This window comes from Oryctolagus cuniculus, chromosome 5 (assembly GCF_964237555.1).
Source record: "Oryctolagus cuniculus chromosome 5, mOryCun1.1, whole genome shotgun sequence".
NCBI classification, from domain to species: Eukaryota; Metazoa; Chordata; class Mammalia; order Lagomorpha; family Leporidae; genus Oryctolagus; species Oryctolagus cuniculus.
Genome location: NC_091436.1, coordinates 147232412 through 147255979, shown reverse-complemented (window position 1 = coordinate 147255979; position 23568 = coordinate 147232412). Strand labels below are relative to the sequence as shown.

General features: G+C 41.2%; 1 protein-coding gene across 1 annotated transcript in view; it reads left to right on the top strand.

The window, feature by feature from the left end:
- Window positions 1-23568, top strand: part of MBOAT1 (membrane bound O-acyltransferase domain containing 1) — a 273642-nt gene that overhangs the window by 236349 nt on the left and 13725 nt on the right. Inside the window, exons 14-15 of the transcript XR_011388755.1 lie at window positions 5141-5413; window positions 22505-22616. The gene's annotated coding sequence lies outside the window, so the exon portion shown is untranslated. The remainder of the gene's footprint in view (window positions 1-5140; window positions 5414-22504; window positions 22617-23568) is intronic.

Here is a 23568-nt window from a genome sequence, read left to right as displayed (position 1 = left end):
CCTCACAGGCAGCTTCTCAGCACCGGCCTTCACGCTGCATCTGCTCCCCTTCTCCCAACACTCTCTGGGGTTGAATTCCCTGTTTACTCGTGGGCTTAGCTGCCATCTGCCTGCGTCTGGACTGAACTGAATCTCCTGCATCATCAATGTCACTTTGAGATGAATTCTTTACAATCCTTAATGTGACAAACAGGATGGATCCCTCCCCACTACCTGCTCACTCACTGCAATTTCCCCTTACTCTGCTTCCCACCATGCATACAGTAAAGAAAAGGTGTTTCCTTGTGAACACTGCACAGTTACACTCTGGTTAAGTGGGATGGTGGGATTCAGAGTCCACCTTCATTGTCCTTTTGTAAACTTGTCATGATGAAATTCTACAGCTTTGTCAGCCCTAAACGAACATCAATCTTTACTTTTGAGAATTTTGTACATAATGAAATTAATCTAGATGTCATTTGACAGTCTAAAACAAATGGTATTGTAAAAATGCTTAGCATGGACCAAGAATCTGAGTAAACTACCATCCCTCTAACAAAAATTCCTTGTAGAAGGAGAGTGGATCAATTTTCTCAGGGAAATTTGAAATAAAGGGTACTTTTCATCTTAAAAATGGAACTCAGGAGGTTGTTGAACTAAGTGTGCTGTGCATTCAGTATTCACAGGGTAAAACATAAAAGAAATAACATGGATTTTTTAAAAAGATATTTTCCACTGCTTGCTGCTTCTATCAAACCACCAGAGAGGTGATTTGAGAAGGGCATTGTGGAATAAAGACACTGTTCTGACAGCAAACACGAATGAAATAAAATTGGCCCAAGGCTTTGATGCTGGCACCCACATGGAGAGCTGAGACACAGCAGCATGCTGGCTTACTGCACTAGAGAATAGAACTAGTGCAGTTTTTAGGAGAGTGTGAAGCAAAGATGAAAGAGGAAACTATTAAAAACACGCATACATGTAGAGTTTAAAACAGACTTTTCAGGTTGCAGGAATTCCTCCATTGCAAGAACTTATCCATTCACATAACAGGAGTACTGAAGTTCAGTTATAATCTTTTTGTCTCCATTGTCAAGGGAAGATTTGGGACAGGGCCGGAATCAGCTGTGTCCTGATTTTTAAGAGTGGAGAGAAGAGAGAGAATGGAGGTCTCTGCTTGGGCATTGCTGAGATTCTCTCTGGCTTCTGGCTCAAACATAGATGATGCCTTGAAGCAAAGCCCAAACGTGCTTGATTTTACTCTCCTGAGTAGCTTTTTATAAATATATTTTATTTGAAAAACAGACAGAGAGAGATTGAATGATTTCTCATCTGCTGGTTCACTCCGCAAATGACTGCAACAGCTGAGGCTGTTTCAGGCCAAAGCCGGGAGCCTAGAACTCAATCTTGGTCTCCCATGTGGGTGCCAGGGACCCAAGAAGCCTCCCAGAATGTGCATTACCAGGAAGCTGAAATTGAAAGTGGAGCCAGGACTCGTACTAGGCACTCTGTTATGGGATGCAGCCATCACAAGCAGTGACTTAAACTAAATGCTGTACCAGACCCTCACCTCGTCTCCTGGGTGAGACGAGGAAGATTTTCCCTAAAAGTGAGGAAGGTGCTTAAAATGGCTTCTACTCAGTTAGGCATAAAAGAAAGAAGGAAGGAATAAAAACAGCAGCAAGAGAAAAGAACAAGCTTACGTCAGACTTCCCAGGTAAGGTGTTTTTGACAAATTGTTAGACTCTAAGAAGAAAAAGAAACTCAGGCATTTTAACCCTGCTTTAGAAATGGTCCTTTGCCCAGTCTTTTTAGACAAACCACAAAATACTGAAGCAGAAGCCTGCAGAGCAGATTCCGAGTGCCTTTCCTGCATTATTAGAGGAGAACAAATTGCACAGCCTGGGGTGTTATGACCACACTAGGCGTGTACAGGGAAATATGGCTGCTAACCATTCCCACAGCTTGCTAATTGTTTTGCTCTCACTTGAGAAGCTGAAACAATGCAGGATGACTTTAGGAAAGATGCTTCTTGAATTTGTTTCCTGCTCTTTAAATCTCCAAATGAACAAACAAATGACGGCTATGTAAAAGCTCAAATTAAAAGTGCATTTTAATCTCATTCCTTAAATAATTAAATCCATCATTTATTTTTCTTCTTAATAAATGATTCAGCCTGGAAGGGAGACCACTTTAGGCATGTCTAGTATTGGTAATAACACGGAAATAATGTGGTGTTAAAAGCCTAGTCCTAGTTCTTATTAGCCATATGACCTTGGGCAAGACGCTTACAAAAATTCTTGAGCCTTGGGTTTTTATACATAAAAATGGAATTAATATCTATTTTTCAGGGTTATCATGAAGATTAAATGAGATGTGACCAATTGCTTAGCATAGTGCCTGGCACATGTTAGATACAAATGATTTCACTTCTGAGGAGTAAATATTTAGATAGATTTCATTTACCACAAAGGATCTATAAAAGAAAAATCAAAAGGATATAGGTTTTCAAGTTTTTCAAGTTCAAATATTTTCCCAATTACAGAAGTAATATTCTTATAAAAATTTAAAAAAAACAAAGAGAAAAAATTGTTATTCATAATCTCACCATCTTTAATATGTTTGTTAACAGTTATACATATTTATATATTCTTTTAAAGTCAACCAGCTCTTTAAGTGAAAGCAAAGCAAATAGAATCTGAATTCTATTTTTTATTTTCTACATATAACCCATTAGCACTTCCTTTTATTATTTAAAACTCTTGACACATACTGTAAATTTTATTGGTTGAATATTCTATTAAATTTCTCAAAAACATATAGGAATTTTCAATATTTTGCTATTGAAGTTCACGTTAACATTAATATATACTTAGACTTTTCAAACAAATTGAAGGATTTTCCACAAGGAATTTCAGGATAAATGATATGAACATTTTTAAGAATTCTGAAGTATTATGCAACTGCTTTTCTATAGAGTTGGGTAAATTTATATATCATTACTAATGGGAGAGTCTCAGCTTCTTTTCACATCAATTGATATTGAATATTATTAATAAAAATGGTATTTTGATGTTTAATTTTTATTTGTTACTGGTTGAACGAGTGGTCATTGAGACCCTCATATTTTCTTATCTATTTAAATGTATTCCCTCTAATTTCCACATGTAGAAGTTTGAAGAAAGACCCCTACCTTACACCTTATACAAAAATCAACTTAAAATCAATCAAGGATTTAAATTTAAGACTGCAACCATAAACTATTAGAGGAAAACATGGGAGAAACACTCTAAGACATTAGCAACGACTTTTTCTTTCTTTCTTTCTTTTTTTTTTTTTTTTTGTATAAGACCCTGAAGCACAGACAATAAAAGCAAAAATAGACCAATAGGATTACATCAAATCAAGAAGCTTCTGTATTGCAAAGGAAACAAAGTGAAAAGACAACTGACAGAGTGGGGGAAAATATTTGCAAATTATGCATTTGATAAAAGATTAGTATCCAGAATATATAAGGAACCCAAGAAATTCAACAACAGCAAGACTAATAATCTAGTTAAGAAATGGTCAAAGGATATGAATATATAGTTTTCAAAAGAAGAAATACAAGTGGCCAACAGACTTATGAAAAAATGTTCAGGATCTCTAGCCATCAGGTAAATACTAATAAAAACCACACTCAGGTTTTATCTCACTTCAGTAAGAATAGCTACCATCCCAAAGTCAAAATACAACAAATGAAGGCAAAGCTATGAAGAAAAAGGTACCCTAAGAAAACTAACAGTAGACCTACCATATGATCCAGCTATTCCACTTCTAGAAATGTATCCAAAGACAATGAAATCAGCATATGAAAGTGCATATGAAGATACCTGCACTCCCATGTCTATTGCATCCCAATTCACAGTAGCACAATATGGAATCATCCTAGATGTTTATCAACTGATGACTGGATAAAGAAAATGTGGTATATATACATGAGGAAATATTACTCATCCATAAAAAGAATGAAATTCTAACATTTTCCAAAAAATGGAGGAAACTGGGCCGGTGCCATAGCTCACTAGCCTAATCCTCCGCCTGCGACGCCAGCACCCTGGGGTTCTAGTCCTGGTTGGGGCGCCGGATTCTGTCCCGGTTGCTCCTCTTCCAGTCCAGCTCTCTGCTGTGGCCCAGGAAGGCAGTGGAAGATGGCCCAAGTGCTTGGGCCCTGCACCCGCATGGGAGACCAGGAGGAAGCACCTGGCTCCTGGCTTCAGATCGGCACAGTGTGCCGGCCGTAGTGGGCATTTGGGGGATGAACCAACGGAAGGATGACCTCTCTCTCTCTGTCTCTCTGTCTCTCTCATTGTCCAGCTCTGCCTGTCAAAAAACAAAAAACAAAAAAATGGAGGAAACTGGAGATTATTATGCTAAATGAAATAAACCAGACACAGAAAGACAAATTCTACATGTTTTCTGTTAAATGTGGAAGTTAATATAGAGAGAATATAAAATATGCATGTCATCTTATTTGGTATATAGAGAAGTATATATTGTTCTCACTGAATCAAACCATTTACATAGCAATATATCTTTCTTTGTTCATTTTGTGATCATTGTCATGAATGACAATGATGTTATGTGATATTAATATCCCTGTTTTCAAGAAAAAATTGTATGTGTGTATATATATAATATTTACCTATTAAGTGAATAAAGCAAAATATTAAATTGTTAAATCTTAAAAATAATTAAAAATAAAGCATGTGATAGGTAAAACTGAAATAAAATGTACATCCTCTATAGAAAATATAAACACTTTCTCACTTTGCTGTGAGTATTTTTCTACTTTTACTTTTTTATAACATGGAAATTGTTCTACATTTTCAATGTTGTATTTAGTCCTTTTTCATGTAGTTTCTTTTCTTTTGATGTTGCTCTTTAAGGTGGGTTCTGGGCTTTTTATTTATTTTTCTTTTGAAAATTTTTGCCACTCAAAGGATTTCTATTCTGTACCAAAAGAGGATCTGTTATTTCCTTTTTGGATGACCCATGATAGGAATTGAAAGGTACAGTTTTGATGAAAAGATTACAAATGCCATTCTCAAACAGGATGAAGATGATGATTTTTATCTTTTTTTTAATCAAATGCTAACAAAATTTTATGCTGTGGTTTCAGGTTTGGAAAGAGTAGAATGAGTTGCTGGCCACAAATGAAATATTACAGTTAGAAGTTTCCAAGATGTGTGGGACAGTTACATGAGGAGCTACTGGAGACAACGATGCGGTGCAATAAGCAGAGGTGCTCCCAGGACTCAGCTACTCTGAAACAGTATTCCTCTGTGCTTTTGTCTGAACCTACCTGGGACAGATCCAACTGAATCTGGCACTAGGAACCTGTGATCAGCAAGAGAGATGGATGCTTTCTGAATGGAGAGAAATCTACAGAAATGTGAGTATTCTTAACATGGCCAGACAAACAGTATGAAACACCATGGAAATGAATGTGTAGCCAATTCTGTAACCTCTGCATTTGTTCATCTAAAATGTATACATGGCCAGACACTTGTGGTAAGCATCAAGTTCTTAGGATACTTTCTGTGAAGCACTCAGTTATGGTAAAAACTCTCTTAGTAAGGTGAATTTGTTGGGAACTTTTTCAACCTTGTAAAGAGAGAGCATTGATGAAAAACCTACCACTTACTTCGTATATATGATCATGCCCATGGGATGTCCTTTGAAATCTACAGAATAGCTACTGGGACTAATGAGTGAGGATGGCAGGAAAAGGCCTGCCCGATTGTTGCATACCGTGCTAGACACTGGAATTTTTTGTTAAATGATGGGAACCAAGGGATGCTTCTAACCCCAGAGTGAAGGATCTGGATCTCATTTGAGAAAGTTTCCTCTGACAGGTGCGTGTAGACTGGACTGACTCTTAAAGTTAGGGGGCAAAGTGGCTGAGAGAATACTTCAATAGTTAAAATGATGAGGCACTGAATGATGATGGGATGGCCAGAGAGCAGAGAGTGAACCTGAGACTCATTTAGGAGGCAAGAACATCTGACTAGGATGAATATGGGTGCAAGGGAGTAAGAGGAGTCAAGAACTGTGTTCAAGTTGTCTCAGCATGTTTGAAACCGTGTTTGCATCTGAGCAGTTTGAAAATGCCCAGTGAAAACAATGACATTTAACACTGAGTTGAGAAAGAGAAAATAAGCAAAAATTGAAGTTGTGTTTGATCAAATGAACAGAAACATATCACTTTTTTTTAACTCAAACCCGCAGGCTAGGATTATACTCTGTCAAATGTTTGCACTAAGTGATTATTTTCATGGCCTCATATTTTGGTGAGAGGTTTTTTTTTTTTTTTTTTTTTACATCTTCTTCACCCTCATCAAAAGTGATTTTAGATTAGAATGATTACATTCCACAAAGTTCCACTAACTAAAAATTGTTGTGTTTTCTTTCAGTAGGTCTCTGGGAAGCAGCTCTAAGTTTGAACCAATGGCAACCTACTCTGGAACTAATGCTACTTTCTAAAGATTAAGATCCACAGTGACCTAAAGTTTGAACATAATAGTTTCACATCTTAACTGTTTTCCTTTATGTTTTCAATTCCTTAATCTAAAGTGTGAAATATTAGTAGTGTGGGAAAAGACTTTTGGGTGAAAAATGTCTGTGCTTCCAGGAAAGCTTGCTGGTTTTCCTTTTCATTCCTGTTCATTTGGGAGTAGATATCAGTCCTTCTTGTTCTGTGGCTGTTATTTGAGGGCAAAAATACAAATAGCCAAGAATATATTTTAAAAACTGAAGAGCATCAAGACGTCACAGCCTGAGTTGGCCATAAAGATTTACAATTACATTTCCATCACAAAGACCCTGGCCCATCATATTTGGCCATCTCCAATTATGTTTTGATTTCTGTTTCTTTGGCGGGACAACACCCCAATTAGACAGATGAGCGTTCATTTCTGATTTTGGAGCCCATCCTGGCTGGCCTAGGTTACTCCAGGACTCCTGTGGTTTTTCTCAACTAAACTGTGCTGTGGTCATTTTATGATCTTGCCCTCCGTGAATCCTTTGCCTATGAGAAACTCCCCAGGTTAATACACTCACAGTAATTTAAGCCTGAATTTCCCAAACACTGACCAGGATTTTTTCCCTGCACCCTCTAGGTTGTCACTTCTGAATCCTCTTTATTCTGTGCTATGTAAATTGAGTGGTGGTGAAGGAGGGATAGGGGTTATCAGGAATTCGGTCCTCTCCCAATAAATGTAACAATGGTCTAACTGCCTACTTTAGCTTCTGGTAGCAAACAGTATTCTTTAAAATATTACATTAGAGTCAAAGCTGGAGAATTATTATTATAGGAGCTAAGTTGTTACCGCAGATTTTGGCTTGCACGGAAAAAGAGCCATTTTCATTTGGAACTCACTTATTGCTAATCCAATATATAGCTCACCCTTCCACAATTGTATATTATGCTGTGTGTAGGTTCACTGTGTATCTTCAGTGAAGGAAACACAAAAGGAGAAATCACCAGATTTCTGCTGCTAGCAAGAAATGATACGCACGCACAAACAGGGCTTCCCTAGTATTTCCAACCACCCCAAGAAAAAAAAATTAAAAGTGACACCATGGACAGATTTTCCTTTCTTCAGGATAAGAGCTGCATTTCATTACTCTAAAAACCCCCATTCATTTAAACAACACTCAATGCTTCCTGGTCTGGATATATAAAATTATTGGGTGGCCTCTGCTGGCCATTCATCTGAGACCCTGACATGCCACAGTCGATTTTTGAGAACTGCTCTGCCACTTAATGTGACAAACATCCAGCCTTGCCGTTTAAGGGATCTTTGAGAAAGGCCATCCCCACATGAAATGAATTTAACAGCAGCAATTTGTCATTTTGCCCTTCCTTTGCTGGGGAAAAAAAAATGCTAGTGATTTCTTTTGACTTAAACTGGGCATTCAAAAAGCTGTTTTTATTAATGAATCATATTAAGCCACCAGTGAAAGGCTCCCTGACTCTGTTTAAATAACAGGCTATGATTCCTCTCCCCTCGAGCTCCCCCCCACCCCCATTTGGCTCTGCTGCTATTAATTGAGGAGTTTCTTTGTTTCTTTCCTAATGAAGCCCACAGAACACATCTGTCAGGTGCCCGTATTCTTTGCCTGTCTATAGTATGTAATAGACCAGCTGGAGGCTATAATGCTACACAATACCCCTGGCCGTTACAGCAACTATTTATTCCTGGGCTTTTCCTCCGAAAGGGATTTGAAAAAAAAAAAGTCTGAAATTTGGGCCTAATTGCTATTTACCCAGCGATAGACACCTGTTCTAGCTGAGACATTGGCTCATGAATCCCACACCTGAGACCTTAGGGAGAGTGGAGGGGAAATTTCAAGCAGCTGCCAGTCCATTAGATGTAGAGAGCTTTAACTTTCAGGGTTTGTGTGTTTATATGTATACACATATATTTTAAGATACTGTATGTTTAGTATGCACACCCATAACCAGAGGGTATATATTAAAAGCCGTGTACTATTATTTCATGGTCAATTGCTTATCTGAAGGCTGTACACATACTGGCATACAGCTACAACTGTGAGTCCTTTAAAAATAATGCACCAAGACTGAATTCCATATCAATAACAGCCACATGTCCCTCAAAATATCCATTCTAGGTCTCAGGGGAAAACGGTCCCTTATTTAATCAAACATAACTTTTCTTGGGAAGATTCAACTTTGTCTTAGCCATTTTCTTTGTCAAATAGCTATGACTTCTCTCTTTTGATATGTTGAACTCAGTTTTCGTTTTATCTTGGTTAGAGTAGCGTATCTCTGGTTCTTTATTTTTTGAAGTCAGTAATGATATGTATCCCTTCTTGTTGGTTTGCCTTCACAATGCCTCTTTTGCCTATACATACCTATAACAGAGAACTAGACTCTGCTCAGGAAGACAACATTTACTTCTTGCGAAGAAATCAAATACAAAAACAAAAAGTAATTTACAATAGAGATCCTTTGTATTATAATAGATAGACTTAACATATTATACATGTAAAGTAGTAGTTAGAAATTTGAGTTTAATAAAAGGCTGTTAGATTGCAAAAGTACTGCCTTGCATTCATCAGAGAATGAAAGTTACAGGAATAGATGTCTGTGTGTGTACACAGATACGTGCATGTGTATGTGTGTGTGCATGTATGTTTTACCTGATGTCACATGTTCAAATTCCATTACCTTTTTTTCTTGCCTGAGGTATAAGGGAAGATTGGGAGTAGAGAGATTTAGCGGAAGCTCATTGGCAACAAAACAATATTGCCCTGCACTTCTATCCAGGCTCTAATCAGAAGACATTCCTGCTGCAGAGAAGTAGAGAGGAGGGCTGGTGGGAACTCAGGGCTTAGATGGGGAAGGAGGAGAAAAGAGTGACAGGCCTTTTTTCTTGTGATGTCTTTCATATATTTTTTCTAGTTGGTGGGACTTCTGAGCCTTTTGATGGATGCCCTATTGGCACTGCTGGAACAGTCTCCCATTTACTTACTGCTAGGGGAAATTTGGCCTTTCTCAGCAAATCAAATAAATGCCACCTAATTTGTTACCAAACCAGAAAATTATTTATTATTTCTCCCAAAGGATACATGAGCTGTATTCAATACTGGTGTGAGAATTCACAAAACAAAAGGGTGAAAGGAGACCCAAATAGAGTACGCAAATGCAAGTCATAAATAAAAATTATCTGAGCGTTATTAATTGTATGTGCAGTGCATGCACACACACACTCACACCACACACTGGCTAAGAAATTCCCTTTGGTCTCATCTGAAACCAGAGATGACCAAGGAGCCAGAGCCTTAGGATTAGCTGGGGCTGCAGGGAGAGGTGGACAGTGTTCACACACAAATGAGTGCCTTGCCTCAGGGCTCACACAGTTGGAGAGAGCTGATGCCGAGACAGAAATTCATTTCCCATGAGGAAGGGGAGAAGTGTGCAGGGAGCTCAGGGTCACACCAGAACAGGTGATAATGAAATTAGAGTTAATGAAGGCTGGAAGAAACTAAGGCCAGATGGGTTGGTGAAACTGTTATCTGAGATGCATGAAAACCAGACACAGCATTGCAGCGTGAGAGAAAACAATGGTTGGAGGCACACAATGGAAAATGCCTGGGAAATATAAGAATCCTATCCTACTCTCTGAAGCAGGTCATCTCTTGGCTTCTATGTTGCAGTATTTTTTTTAAAAGGTTTGTTTCTTTATTTGAAATGCAGCATGACAGAGAGGGTGAGGAGAGAGAGAGAAAGGAGAGGCCCATCATCTGCTGGTTCACTTCCCAAATGTCCCTAGTTGCCAGGTCTGATACTGGGCCAGGTCGAAACCAGGAGCCAGGAACTCCATCTGTCTCCTACATGGGTAACAGGAGTCCAAGTATTTGGGTAACCTTCTCCTGCCTTCCCAGGAGCATTGCAGGGAGCTGGATTGGGAAGTGGAGCAGCTGGGACTTGAACCAGTGCTTGATATGGGATGCTGGTGTTCAGGCTGTGACTTCAACCACTGGGCTAGGAGTTGGAGTATGTGATGAGGGAAAGATGCATAATGCCTGTGGGTCTCAGTTTCCTCTCTGGGATAATGGAGACAATGCCTACCTTATTTTCTTGGGAAGACTAAATAAGGTACTGTTTGTAGGACTCATAATGAAGGCAAACATAGTAGATATTGAATACATGGTAACATCATTGTATTTCTTTATGAGCAATAAGGCCATTCTTATTTATATGACAATAAAGGCAATCTAATTTGTCTATGCCTGTAGTTGTGGGCTCTCTAGAACACTAAGAGTGAAAATGCCACACCAGAAATGAGAAATGAGACATTAGTATATCTTGCTGTTCTTAGTAGGTTTTTATACCTGCAGTTTATTATGAAAGATAGGGATTTTGTCAGAGGGAGGCAATAAATGAAGTGATACAGAGGTAACCCACAGGAAAGTGTTGAAATATAGCATTTATGCGATAGCAAGGATCAATGCTGCTCCTATAATGAAGTGTATCTTGAACTTGATACAGGTATAGATTGAGACAGCTAAGGCAGGTGTTTCCTCCCAAAGCACCCTATGCACAATGCCAGCCTATTTACTGTGGGGGGGGGCGGTGGGGGATTTTGTGGGTCATTTCTTGAATGAACCCTTCTTTCTCTGGGGTGTGATTCATTTGCCAGGTCACTTGCAGGAGGACTAAATAGTGGTCTGCAATGGGAAATTAAATAGTGGTCTACAATGGGAAATTAAAACAGAACCAGCATAAAGTTGTGTTCCTCCTCACAGACCGTATCAGACGCAAGGCTGTGAACATTATTGAGTGAACTGTAACAAGCATCTTTTCTGGACAGAAAGATTAAAGGTGCAGAGCTGAAGGGCACCTGGTATAGTGAGCAAGCAACCTTGAGGATGTTGGCTCCAGTTCACGCCATCAGCCAGAGCTTCTCCCAATACACATGCCACACAGTCACGTGCAGGCTTGCACAGTAGCTGTGCCTATCCCTTCCTGAACTCAAGTGTCTGTGCTTCACTTCATTCATGGGGATTGCTTTTTCTCAGGAGTCTCTTTGGCAAGGCCCCCTCCAGCAAGAGTCTGATCTCCAATTTGAGACAAAACTCAAGATATTTGTCTTCAAAATCACAGAGCCCAGGGAAATCCAGGTACGTTCATGGCCGCTGTTCTGGCTATTCTCAAACACTAGAGTCTGTGATATAGAAGATACTTCTGGAGCAGCCTGTGATATTTGGAAGCTGGTCTATCCAGAACTGCAACTGGGCTTGCAGGGCAGGTGTCCCCTGATTCCTCCTGCCACCTGTGGTCGATAGATATGATAGCAGCCACCAATGAATGATATCCCCTCTGTCCACGCACTGTTACAGTGGGACAGTGCAGCTCCTGCCATTGAGAGGTCAGGGCTGTTTTTTTACTCCTTTGACTTTGATCTGGCCTTGTGACTTCTTTTGATCCACAAAAATGTGTTCCAGGGGGAGTTGTGCTAATTCTGCAGCCCAAGCTCTCACTGTTGCCCTGCTGGAACTAGATTACGTTAGGGAGGAGCTGGATCCAGTGAGGGATGATGTGGAGGACTGAGATACCCAGCTGGCCACCAGCATCAGCTGCCAGACCCGGAAGGGAGCCCATCTTCACCCTCCAGCTTGAGCTCAACATCCAAATGACCACAGCCAACTCTGTAGCCATTTTTTCATTAAGGAAAAAAACTACCAAGATTCAGCCAACACTCAAAAGCTATAAAGATTGCACCCTCCCTGGATAATAATTTCCTTTCCGTTTAATCTGGTACAGATCATAAAGAAAGCAGTATAGTGCTTCAGTGATGAAGTGGATAGATTGTGGAAGCTGATATGGAAGAGTTGGATGCAAATAACATCAGGCCATTCATCTTGTTATCAAGTTGTATTTTGACTTTTTCTCACCTTGATATTTGCTCACCCACTTCACTCATTTCAAATAGACACCTTTACATTTGATTTCTACTGCAAACATTTATGTTCATATATTGAAATATAGTCTACACTTTCTTCTTTTAAAATTTGCTTTTATTGGGGCCAGCGCTGTGGCACAGTGGGTTAACTCCCTGGCCTGAAGCGCCGGCATCCAATATGGGTGAGGGTTGTAGTCCCAGCTGCTCCACTTCTGATCCAGCTCTCTGCTATGGCCTGGGTAAGCAGTAGAAGATGGCCCAAGTCCTTTGGCCCCTGCACCTGTGTAGGAGACCCGGAAGAAGCTCCTGGCTCCTGGCTTCGGATTGGCACAGCTCCAGTCGTTGTGGCTTTCTGGGGAGTGAACCAGCGGATGGAAGACCTCTTTCTCTGTCTCTACCTCTCTCTGTAACTCTTTCAAATAAATAAAAAAAATCTTTAAAAATTGTTTTTATTTATGTGAAATACAGAGAGAGAGAGACTAAGATATCTTCCATCTGCTGGTTCACTCCCCAAATACCTGCAACAGCTAGGGCTGGGCCAGGCCAAATTCAGGAGCCTAGAACTCAATTTTGGTCCTTCAAGTGGGTGATGGTGACCTAAGTATAGGAGTCATTTCCTGCTCTCTACCAGAATGCACAGAAGTAGGAAGCTATAATTGGAAGTGGACTCAAGACTTCAACCCATGGCTGGCGCCGTGGCTCAATAGGCTAATCCTCCACCTGCGGCACCTGCACACCAGGTTCTAGTCCCAGTTGGGGCGCCAGATTCTATCCCGGTTGCTCCTCTTCCTGTCCAGCTCTCTGCTGTGGCCCGGCAGTGCAGTGGAGGATGGCCCAGGTCCTTGGGCCCTGCACCCACATGGGGGACCAGGAGAAGCACCTGGCTCCTGGCTTTGGATCAGCATGGTGCGCCAGCCACAGCAGCCATTGGGGGGTGAACCAACAGAAAAAGGAAGACCTTTCTCTTTGTCTCTCACTGTCCACTCTGCCTGTCAAAAAAAAAAAAAAAAAAAGACTTTAACCCAGGAACTCTAACATGGGATGTGGGTATCCCAACTGGGATCTTAGCCATTGCCCCAAATGCCTACTCTACACTTTTAATTTCTTTCTAAAATAAATGTGTTTGTCGTTTTAACAATGCCTATATGAGGGTATTTCAAAAACTTCATGGAAAATAGAATTAAATGGTAAGTTTATTTTGGTGCAAAATTTTTGATTTTCATGCATATTTGTTTCATAATACATGTTTTTCATGAATTGTTTTGCATGTTCTCATGGTAGATAGGCAAGCTGTCACCATATTGATTGTACACTGAAGACACAGAGTTGCATAGCCTGGGCATGGATTGGAGTGTGGTGGGACAGTCCTGACTAGCAAAGCTTTGGTAGGAAGAGCCCTCATTGCCTCCCTGTTAGTTTTAGGTGGGAGTCTAAGACAGATTGTGCAAGTTCTAGATGGGGGCAGAACACTGGAGGGACTGCAGTGGGGGAATTTTCTTTATGTCAAGGGAAACAAATTCCCATAGAAGCATTCCAGAAGCTCTTCGCAATGATGGTGGTAGAGAAAGATTTCTGAGCACTGGGGAGAATTTTAATTAGGCTGCTATGGCTACCCACAGATAGCATCAAACGACTTCCACTTGGCTGCCTAGCTGGAGAATGACGGCTCTGGATGTGATCAAAGCCCCCCTGAGTTCTCAGGGGTCCCCCTCGAATCCAGCTCGTCGTAGCTCATTTCGATGCTGTGCCGTGTTTGGCAGAGCTCCGGAGTTGCTTTTCCTCCCAGCGCTTAACCTCTTTCCTCCTAAGATACAAATGTCAATATTGGATTTAGTCTGGTTGAATGGATGTGTCAGAGGGGAGATTAGTGACTGGCAGCCACAATAGGGTTTTTCAATTGGCAAAAGTAAATTTCTCACAGATGAATCAAAACAGTTTGAGGTGGAAAAGAAGCCGGGAAGAAAACCTTGCCAAATTTAGTCATGATGCCTCATTAAATGGATCTGAAGACTTCAGCATGGGTATTTCATCCAGAAGCTACTGGATTCATCCAGCAGGAGGCTAAACAAGGGAGGGGAAAGGGCATCAGCATCAATATTGCCAACCAGGCTATTTTGGTGAAAAGTTTTGGTCTATTGTCTCTTTTTCTATCAAGAAGCCATCTACAGCTTTACTTCAAATGAGGGGAAGGTCTAGCATGTTGGAACAATCCTTAGACCATTGAACATTATAAATTCAAATGGTGGAAAGTTTTTTTTTTTTTTTTTGGTTGCTACATTAGCAGTCTTAAAAATTGGTTGTGCTCTTCACTTTACTGTTTGTTTGCTTTGCAAGCTTTTGAACAGTCATGCACCCCTTCTTTGACTGCTTGGAAATGAATGCAGGTGATTCCTACCACAGAATATCCTTTTTTTTTTTTTTTGACAGGCAGAGTTAGACAGTGAGGGAGAGAGACAGAGACAGAGAGAAAGGTCTTCCTTCCGTTGGTTCACTCCCCAGTTGGCCGATACTGGCGGTGCGCTGTGCCAATCCAAAGCCAGGAGCCAGGTGCTTCCTCCTGATCTCCCATGTGGGTGCAGGGCCCAAGCACTTGGGCCATTCTGGGCCACAACAGAGAGCTGGACTGGAAGAGGAGCAACCGGGACAGAATCCGGCTCCCTGACTGGGACTAGAACCCTGGGTACCGGCGCTGCAGGTGGAGGATTAGTCTAGTGAGCTGCGGTGCCGGCCAGAATCTCCTTTCTTACCCAATTCACACTTCTTGCAATAATTGGTAAGATCCATGCTTCTGTGGTCATGTTTACATTTCAAGTCATTTTAGGCAATTATATGCACATCTATTTCAGGCAACTGGTATTCTTCCTGGAAGGGGACTAGAATGACAATTTATTGATCATTTATTAAAGCAGTCCTGAGTTACCCTATCTAGCTTTAGCAAAACACGTTAATGGTCAAAGTTTCCTGAAGGAAACTTAAAGTTTGGGAAAATGATGCAGAAGTGCCATCTTATTTCACAGTCAACACGAAGATTCCAGAGAGCTAAACAAAATTATTTAGAAAGGTGGCCTCCAAATCCTAAGGAAACATCATTTACAGACATGATCTGCTTCATTTAAATCTTCTAAATGTGAAACTTTTGCCAACTGGCTGAAGAAGACAGTCAATTTGTTGAAGTTTCACCTTAGAACTTAGAAATGGCCCTGGGTGGTTCCCCAAGTTGTCTATTCCACAAGATAAAAGAAGTTTCTATTTTGTAGGACACATGAAAAAAGCTTCAATTTTTGTACTTATAAGGAATTATTAGGCTGCAAGAGTTAGGATTAGATTTGGTCACATGTAACAAGGTCCCGCCAACAATAGTGTCTGGAGCAAACAAGGCCCATTTTCTCACATGGAGTCAGTACAGGGCTTCTGCAGTGAGAGACTGATGAGGCAGCTCCACATTTAATCAGGACCCTTGTGCCTGCTGTTTTGGCATCCCGCCACCTTACCCTGGCACTTTAACAAGCCACCAGTTACTTGCAATCCTAAAGGTTTTAAGATGCTCACAATTTTGAATAAGTAGGGGAGTAGAAATTTAACTAGAATGAATAAATATAAATAAGAAATAAGGTAGATTTATTCTTTCTAGAGTTTAGGAAGAGTGAAGTCAAGGGAAAAAAAATGTGCGTGTGCTGGAATAGTAGTGCTTCCACCCCTACCCTTGCTCTCCTTTCTTTCTGAGTTAGCAGGTTAGTAAGCTCAGGTGCTCTCTGCAGTGTTGTTTCAATCTCCCCCTCCTTGCCTTTCCCTTCTTCACTTCTTTTATACCACTGCCCCAACACTGACCCCTCTTGAACCATTGCAGAAAATTTGGAAGTGGTGTTCTCCTCCAGCTTTTCCAAAGCATGGCCCTCGTCTTGCCATTTTCCCTTGAACACTCAGCAGTTCTCATTGGAAATTGGATAGACTTGGAACTCCTTAGCCAGAATCTAAGGCTCTTTGGTCTTTCCAGTGTTTCCTACAAAGACTGTTCTCTGTCCCCAGCTAAATTATTCACTTTACATCCCTTGTGCTCTGTGCTTTTATGTCTTGATGTATTTTTGTTTTGTTTTGTTTTCTTTCTAAAGATTTATTTTATTTATTTGAAAGAGTTACAGAGAGAGGTAGAGACAGGGAGAGAGGTCTTCCATCTGCTGGTTCACTCCCCAGATGGCCGTTGTGGCCAGAGCTGTGCCGATCTGAAGCCAGGAGCCAGGAGCTTCTTCCCAGCCTCCCACATGGGTGCAGGGGCCCAAGGACTTGGGCTATCTTCTACTGTTTTCCCATGCCATAGCAGAGAGTTGGATCAGAAGAGGGGCAGCTGGGACTAGAACTGCCGCCCATATTGGATGCTGCCACTTCAGGCCAGGGCTTTAATCCACTGTGCCACAGTGCCGGCCCCTTGATGTATATTCTTCATCCTCCCTATAATGCCTATTATATTCATGTTAAGAAATCAGTAATGAATTTAGCCTGGTGGTAAAGACACTGGTAAAGATGCCTGTGTCCCACACCAGAGTACCTGGATTCAATTCATCATTCTGGCTTCAGTTCATCCTGACTGCAGCTTCCTGCCAGTGCTGATCCTGGGAAGCAGTGATAGCTCATACTAATTGAATTCCCACCACCCATTTGGGAGACCTGGATTTAATTCCAGCTGCAGTCATTGTCATCGTTTGGGGAAAGAACGAGCAAAAGGAAACTCTCTACATGTCTGTCTCTTTCTGCTTTTAAAATAAATTAATTAAAAAAAGAGTCAGAGCAAGCATTTGGTGCAGTAGCTAAGACACCTCTTGGGATGACTTCATTCCATATTGGAATGCCTGGTAGTTGAATCCTTGTGGAAGACCTGGGTTGAGTTTTACACTTGACTTTAACCTGGCCCTTTCCTGGCTGTTGTGGACATATAGGGAGCAAACCAGCAGATAAAAGCTCATGCTCTCTCTCTCTGTCTCTCCCTTTCAAATAAATAATAAAATAGTTTAAAAGATAATCTATCCATTCTTCCACTTCATACCCATTAGGATGGTTACTATAACATCAATAACAAAAACCAGCAAAAAAGTAGATAATAACAAATATTGATGAGGATGTAGAAACATTGAAATCTTTGTACACTGCTGGTGGGAGTGTAAAATGGTACCATTTTAATAAAAAACAGTGTGGCTATTCCTCAAAAAATAGAAATAAAATTACCATATGATTCAGCAATTCTATTCTTGGGTGTATATGCAAAAGAATCAAAAGTGGGCACTTGAAGAGATTTTTGTCAAATAGCCTTATTTGCAATAGCCAAAAAGTAGAAGCAATCCAAATGCTCATAAACAGATGAATAGATTAATGAATAGTCTATGTACATACAATGGAATATTATTTAGCATTTATTTTTTCCTCTATTTTAAAGAAAGTTTTATTTAATAAATACAAATTTCATAGGTACAGCTTTAAGAACATAGTGGTTCTTCCCCCCATACCTGACCTCCCAACCCCACTCCCATCCTACTTCCTACACCTTCTCCCATCCTATTCTTAATTAAAATTCATTTTTAATTATCTTTATATACAGAAAACCAACTGTATACTAAGTAAAGATTTCCACAATTTGCACCCACACAGACATACAACACATAAAGTACTATTTGAAGACAAGTTTTACAGTTAATTCTCATAGTACAACTCATTAAGGACAGAGGTCCAACATGGGGAGCAAGTGCACAGTGACTCCTGTTGTTGATTTCACAATTGACACTCATATTTATGACATCAGTGATCACCCAAGGCTCTTGCCATGAGCTGCCAAGGCTAGCCTTTTGAGTCCACAAACTCTATCAGTCTTTAGATAAGGCCATAAGCAATGTGAAAGCTCTCTCCTCCCTTCAGAGAAAAGTACCTCCTTCTTTGATGGCCCCTTCTTTCCAGTGGGATCTCACAGAGATCCTTCATGCAGGTCATTTTTTGCCACAGTGTCTTGGATTTCCATGCCTGAAATGCTCTCATGGGCTTTTTAGCCAGATCTGAATGCTTTAAGGGCTGATTTTGAGGTAAGAGTGCTATTTAGGGTGTTTGTCATTCTACGAGTCTGCTGTGTGGCCTGCTTCCCATGTTGGATCATTCTCTCCTTTTTAATTCTGTTTATTGTTGTTAGCAGAAACTTGGTCTTATTTATGTGATCCCTTTGACACATATTCCTATCTATATGAAAGTTACTCACTTAAAATGATTACTTTAACTAGCAAGATGATTACTTTAACTAGCAAGATGGCATAAGTAACACCAAGCTTAATGGGATTTGGAGTCCCATGGCAAGTTTTTAGCTTTACCCTTAGGGGTAAGTCTGTGGGAACATGTGCTGAACTGTACCTCTCCTCCCTCTCTTATTCTCACTCTTATTTTTTACTGGGATCAATTTTCAATTGGATTTAAACACCTATGAATAATTCTGTACTGAGTTTTTATTTGTTCTATTGAATTTTTTTAAAAAAAGATTTGTTTATTTGAAAGTCAGAGTTACACAGAAAGAGGATATGCAGAGAGAGAGAGAGAGAGAGAGAGTGAGAGAGAGAGAGGTCTTTCATCCACTGGTTCACTCCCCAAATGGCTGCAATGGCTGGAGCTGTGCCAATCCGAAGCCAGGAGCTAAGAGCTTCTTCTGGGTCTCCCACGTGGGTGCAGGTGCCCAAAGACTTGGGCCATTCTCCACTGCCTTTCCAGGCCATAGCAGAGAGCTGGATAGGAAGTGGAGCAACCGGGTCTCAAACCAGTGCCCATACGGGATGCTGGCACTTCAGGCCAGGGTGTTAACCCGCTGCACCACAGTGCTGGCCCCTCTATTGAATTCTTCATTTCATTTTGATTTCTCTTTAAGATCTCAATTTCATGGGAAAATTTTTCTTTCATGTCCTGTCCAGACTTCAGTAGTTCGTGTATTTGCTTTGATTACTTCTATGTAATCTTATGATCAATTTTTTAAATTCTATTTCTTGCATTTCTTCTATCTCATTGTCTTCACACTCTAGTATTGTAGTGTCATGTTCTTTTGAGGGTGTCATGTTGTCTTCCTTAATTCTTGAATTGGTGCATTTGTTATTCAGCATTTGTGGAGATACTCATTGGTTTCATTTTTTTTTTTTTTTGGCTGTGGCAGCTTTTATCTTTACACTATGATTCTGTAGATAAGTGGAATGTCTGCTTTCAGTGACTCTCTAGAGGCTTGTATTGGTTGTGGCCAGAGATCTCTGTTCAGTTCTCCAGGGTTAAGGGTGTGCCTAAAGTTACACCCAGGTTTGGTGTGGTAATTCTTCTCTTTTTTAATCAGAAAAGAGTTTTATTCTCCTCAGCTGAGCTTCTCTCCTCAATGGAGACCAGTGCCTGAGCATTAGCCCCAGTGGGTATAATACTAGTTTGCTCTGTTCCAAGGACCACACAAAGGATCTGTGCAGTCCTCAGTGTAAATTCAGATTCCCCAGCAATGTCTCTCACTAGGTAACTAGGAAACCCCAAGCTTGTGGAGTCTCTCACTGAGACTGTTCAAAGCCTCAGCCACACTGTAAGTCCTCTCACACACCTTCAGTTTTTTTTTTTTTTCTCGCAGAAGCTTTACACAGTCATAAGTTCCCAGCCCCCTGTTAGCTCTCCCCACTGGAGTCAGGATTCTCCACTCATCTGGTTGCTGGGCAGACATGAGCTGGCACAGTTGTTATGTATGTCCAAAATGGCAACTGCTCTATCAGCTTGTTACAGGACACCATTGTAAAGTGATCAGGGAGAGACAAGTGTGTTTATCCCATCTTTTTTTTTTTTTTTCTCCTCTAGTTTGGCCGGTGCACTTTCCCTAATGGGGCTCCAGGCTGTGTTCTCTCTAGGGTCTTCCTGCAGCCTTTTTGCCAGTGGATTGGGCTGCTGGCAGTCTGGTCTCACCTTACTTTCCAGTGCTGGTGTGTAGGCTCTCAGCTACTGGAGTCCCGAGCATGGGCGTTCATACCCTCCACACAGGTCCACTGTATCCCTTTAAGTTTGATAGAGTTTCTTCTGCTGTTTTCTCCCTAACTCATCCCAGCTACTGGAGTCCCAAGCATGGGCGCTCCCACCCTCCACATAGGTCCACTGTATCCCTCTAAGTTTGATAGAGTTTCTTCTGCTGTTTTCTCCCTAACTCCCCTGCACCACAGTGCAGCAGGTTAACACCCTGGCCTGAAGTGCCAGCATCCCATATGGGCACTGGTTTGAGACCCGGTTGTTCCACTTCCTATCCAGCTCTCTGCTATGGCCTGGGAAGGCAGTGGAGAATGGCCCAAGTCTTTGGGCACCTGCACCCACGTGGGAGACCCGGAAGAAGCTCTTGGCTCCTGGCTTCGGATTGGCACAGCTCCACTTTTTAAAAACTATCTTCTCTTGGGATAGAACAGTAAGCTCCCTCTCTGCTATGCCATCTTGGAACCTCCCCATTTTAGCATTTAAAAGTAAGAAGAGAGCCAGGTGTTTGGCCAACTATTAAAAATAAACAAGAAGTTTGTATTAAAATGTCTGTATCCCACATCAGAGTACCAGGATTTGAATGGTGCTTGGGCTCCCAATTCTATGTTTCTGCTAATACATACCCTGGGAAACAGCCAGTGATGGCCCAATCAGTTTTGTCACTGCCATACATGTGGGAGATCTAGATTGAGTTCCTGGATCCCAACTTTCAGCAGATACAGCCCAGCTATTTTAGGCATTTAACAGAGAGGAATTCTCCATGTGTCATTTTCTCTGCCTCTCACTGTCTCTATCTCCACCTTTCTCTCTCTCTCTGCCTCTCAAAACAAAAATTAAGTTAGAATGTAGGAAATTCTGACAATAAACTACTTTATGGATAAACTTTGAGGGTATTATGGTAAGTTAAATAACCCATTCACAAGAGGACAATGACTGTATGATTCCACTTGTATGAGGTTCCTAGAGTAGTCAAGTTCACATGGAGAAAAAAACAGAAGGGTGGTTGTCAGGACCGTGGGGAAAAGGGGAATGGGAGTCATTTTTCAAAGCTGTGGAGTTTCAGTTTTGCAAGATGAGAGATGCTTTGTAGATGGTTGTTGCTGTTGGTTGCACATCAGTGTGAGTCTACTTAATGTCACTGAATTATACCCTTAAAAGTGGTTATGATGGTAAATTTCGTGGTTATGTGTGTTACTAAAATTGGAAAAAAAAAAAAGTCATGCCTTGAGAAGCAACCCATTTCCTTCTTTTAATCTGGAGCTTTTCCACAACCTATCTCAGGCTGATTCTTTCCTACTTGGTCCTTCTTGACCCTTTACATGTTGTTCTAAAAGAGTTTTCCTGCTTTCCTGAAGCCTCAAGATCATTCCTCAAGGGAAAATGGAGTTCTGACAGGGATACCTTGTGAGTTAAGGTGCTTGTCCCCTGGAAGCATGTACCTTCTGGCTGCACACAAACTTTGATAGGGGGTGCAGTTTCCAGAACTTCTTCCTTCAGTTTCCTGGTGCTTTAATGCTCCTTGGTCCCAAATTCCATGGTTCCTGCTCTGGGCTGTGAACCATGATGGGTTACTGAGCAACTAAGTGCAGAGGAGGTGCCAGTCATGGGAATGCAGCTTAAATTAAACGGGTTTGGGTTTTGAAAATTGTAGTCTCTAATGCATTACAAGGGGTGCCAAGGCAGTTTTGTGCACCTTTTGGTAGGAATCAGGGTTATCAGGATTTCTCTTCCGTGGTGCTCTGCTGCAAAGTGGGCATAGGCTGCCTACATCCTCCAGCAGGCATCAGTTCATGCATAGACATCTCTATGGTCAAGTAACCGTAGAGTGGCTCTCCTCTTCTAGTTTGGCGGGAGCACGCATGTGCAGTAGCTGCGACATGGGAAAAATGGCAGAGGAAGAGTAAAGGGAAAAGTTCTATTGTTTCCTGGAAAATCTCCTGAAAAAGCAGGGAGATTTAGCAAACCCTCAAACCCACAAAGGGAAAACGAGAGCTTTTGGCAAAGAAGAAGCGAAAAGGAGAAGAGTTGTGGTTTAATGGCTATAATCATTCGTACAGGAGTCCTGCCGGCCACTACATGATGAGGTGCGACTCGGATGCATGGAAGTGAAACCTCAGGCCTTGGAAGTGCCTGGCAGACTTTGATTTATATATCCAAAGGATTAATGGGGTGAGTTCACTGGAGGAGAGGGCCATTACAAGACTTCACCAGGAGAAAATGTTCAGTGACTTTTGTCGAAGTCACCCCACCCCCACAAAATCTGAAAATATTGCATGTGGTGGAAGATTAAGTAACCTAGAAATTTCCAAATCCGAAGTCTTCCTGGGAACTGTATCTTGAAACATGGTGAGTTGAAACAAGCTTAGGTAACTATTAAGACGAGACCTCCGACAAGCAACACAATTATTGAGTACCTGGGGGAAATTTGTTGTAATTTGTGTGAAGACCTCACTCATGAGGTTGCCTTCTGGGAAAGTATATTGAGGGGATCTCAGGGTTCCTGTGCCCTTTCCAACTGATGGCCACTCGTATTTGCAAGAATCCCGTGGCCTTCCTCAAGGAGATGGTCTCGCCTGGCGATCACAGTGAATGAATCAGTCAGCTCATCTACCAGCTAAACTAGACCCAGGACGCATGAAAGCACAGTGGAAGTGTGTGTTTTGTGGGGTTACTACGATTGCTGGGTGATGGTGATCTCAGTTCTTATTCCATTTTAAAGAAGAATTTCCATGCAGCAAAAACACAGTGAGAAAAGTGAGATTTATTGAAAGTGAGAAATCTCCTGCCACAGCAGGAGTCTACAAGGAGGAGTTGACAAACAAGCTTGCCAGTACTGGTTTTCTTATACACAAAGTGGCTTTCTCTTACTGGCCTCCCTCTAAAAAATCAGACCTAGATTTAACCAATCAGGGCAGGAACAGAATAATGACTAATTAGAAGGCAAGGATTACAATCTTTTCAGCCTTGATACAACTAAGTAGAATTAACTGACCTAACTGCCTTCCAACAGACCTAACTAAATTCCTCACATGCTTTCCCTCAGAAGAATGGGCCCTAACTGCCATTAGGGATATGGGACAATGACTGCTCTGGCTACTTCATGCTGAAAAGGGCATTGTTG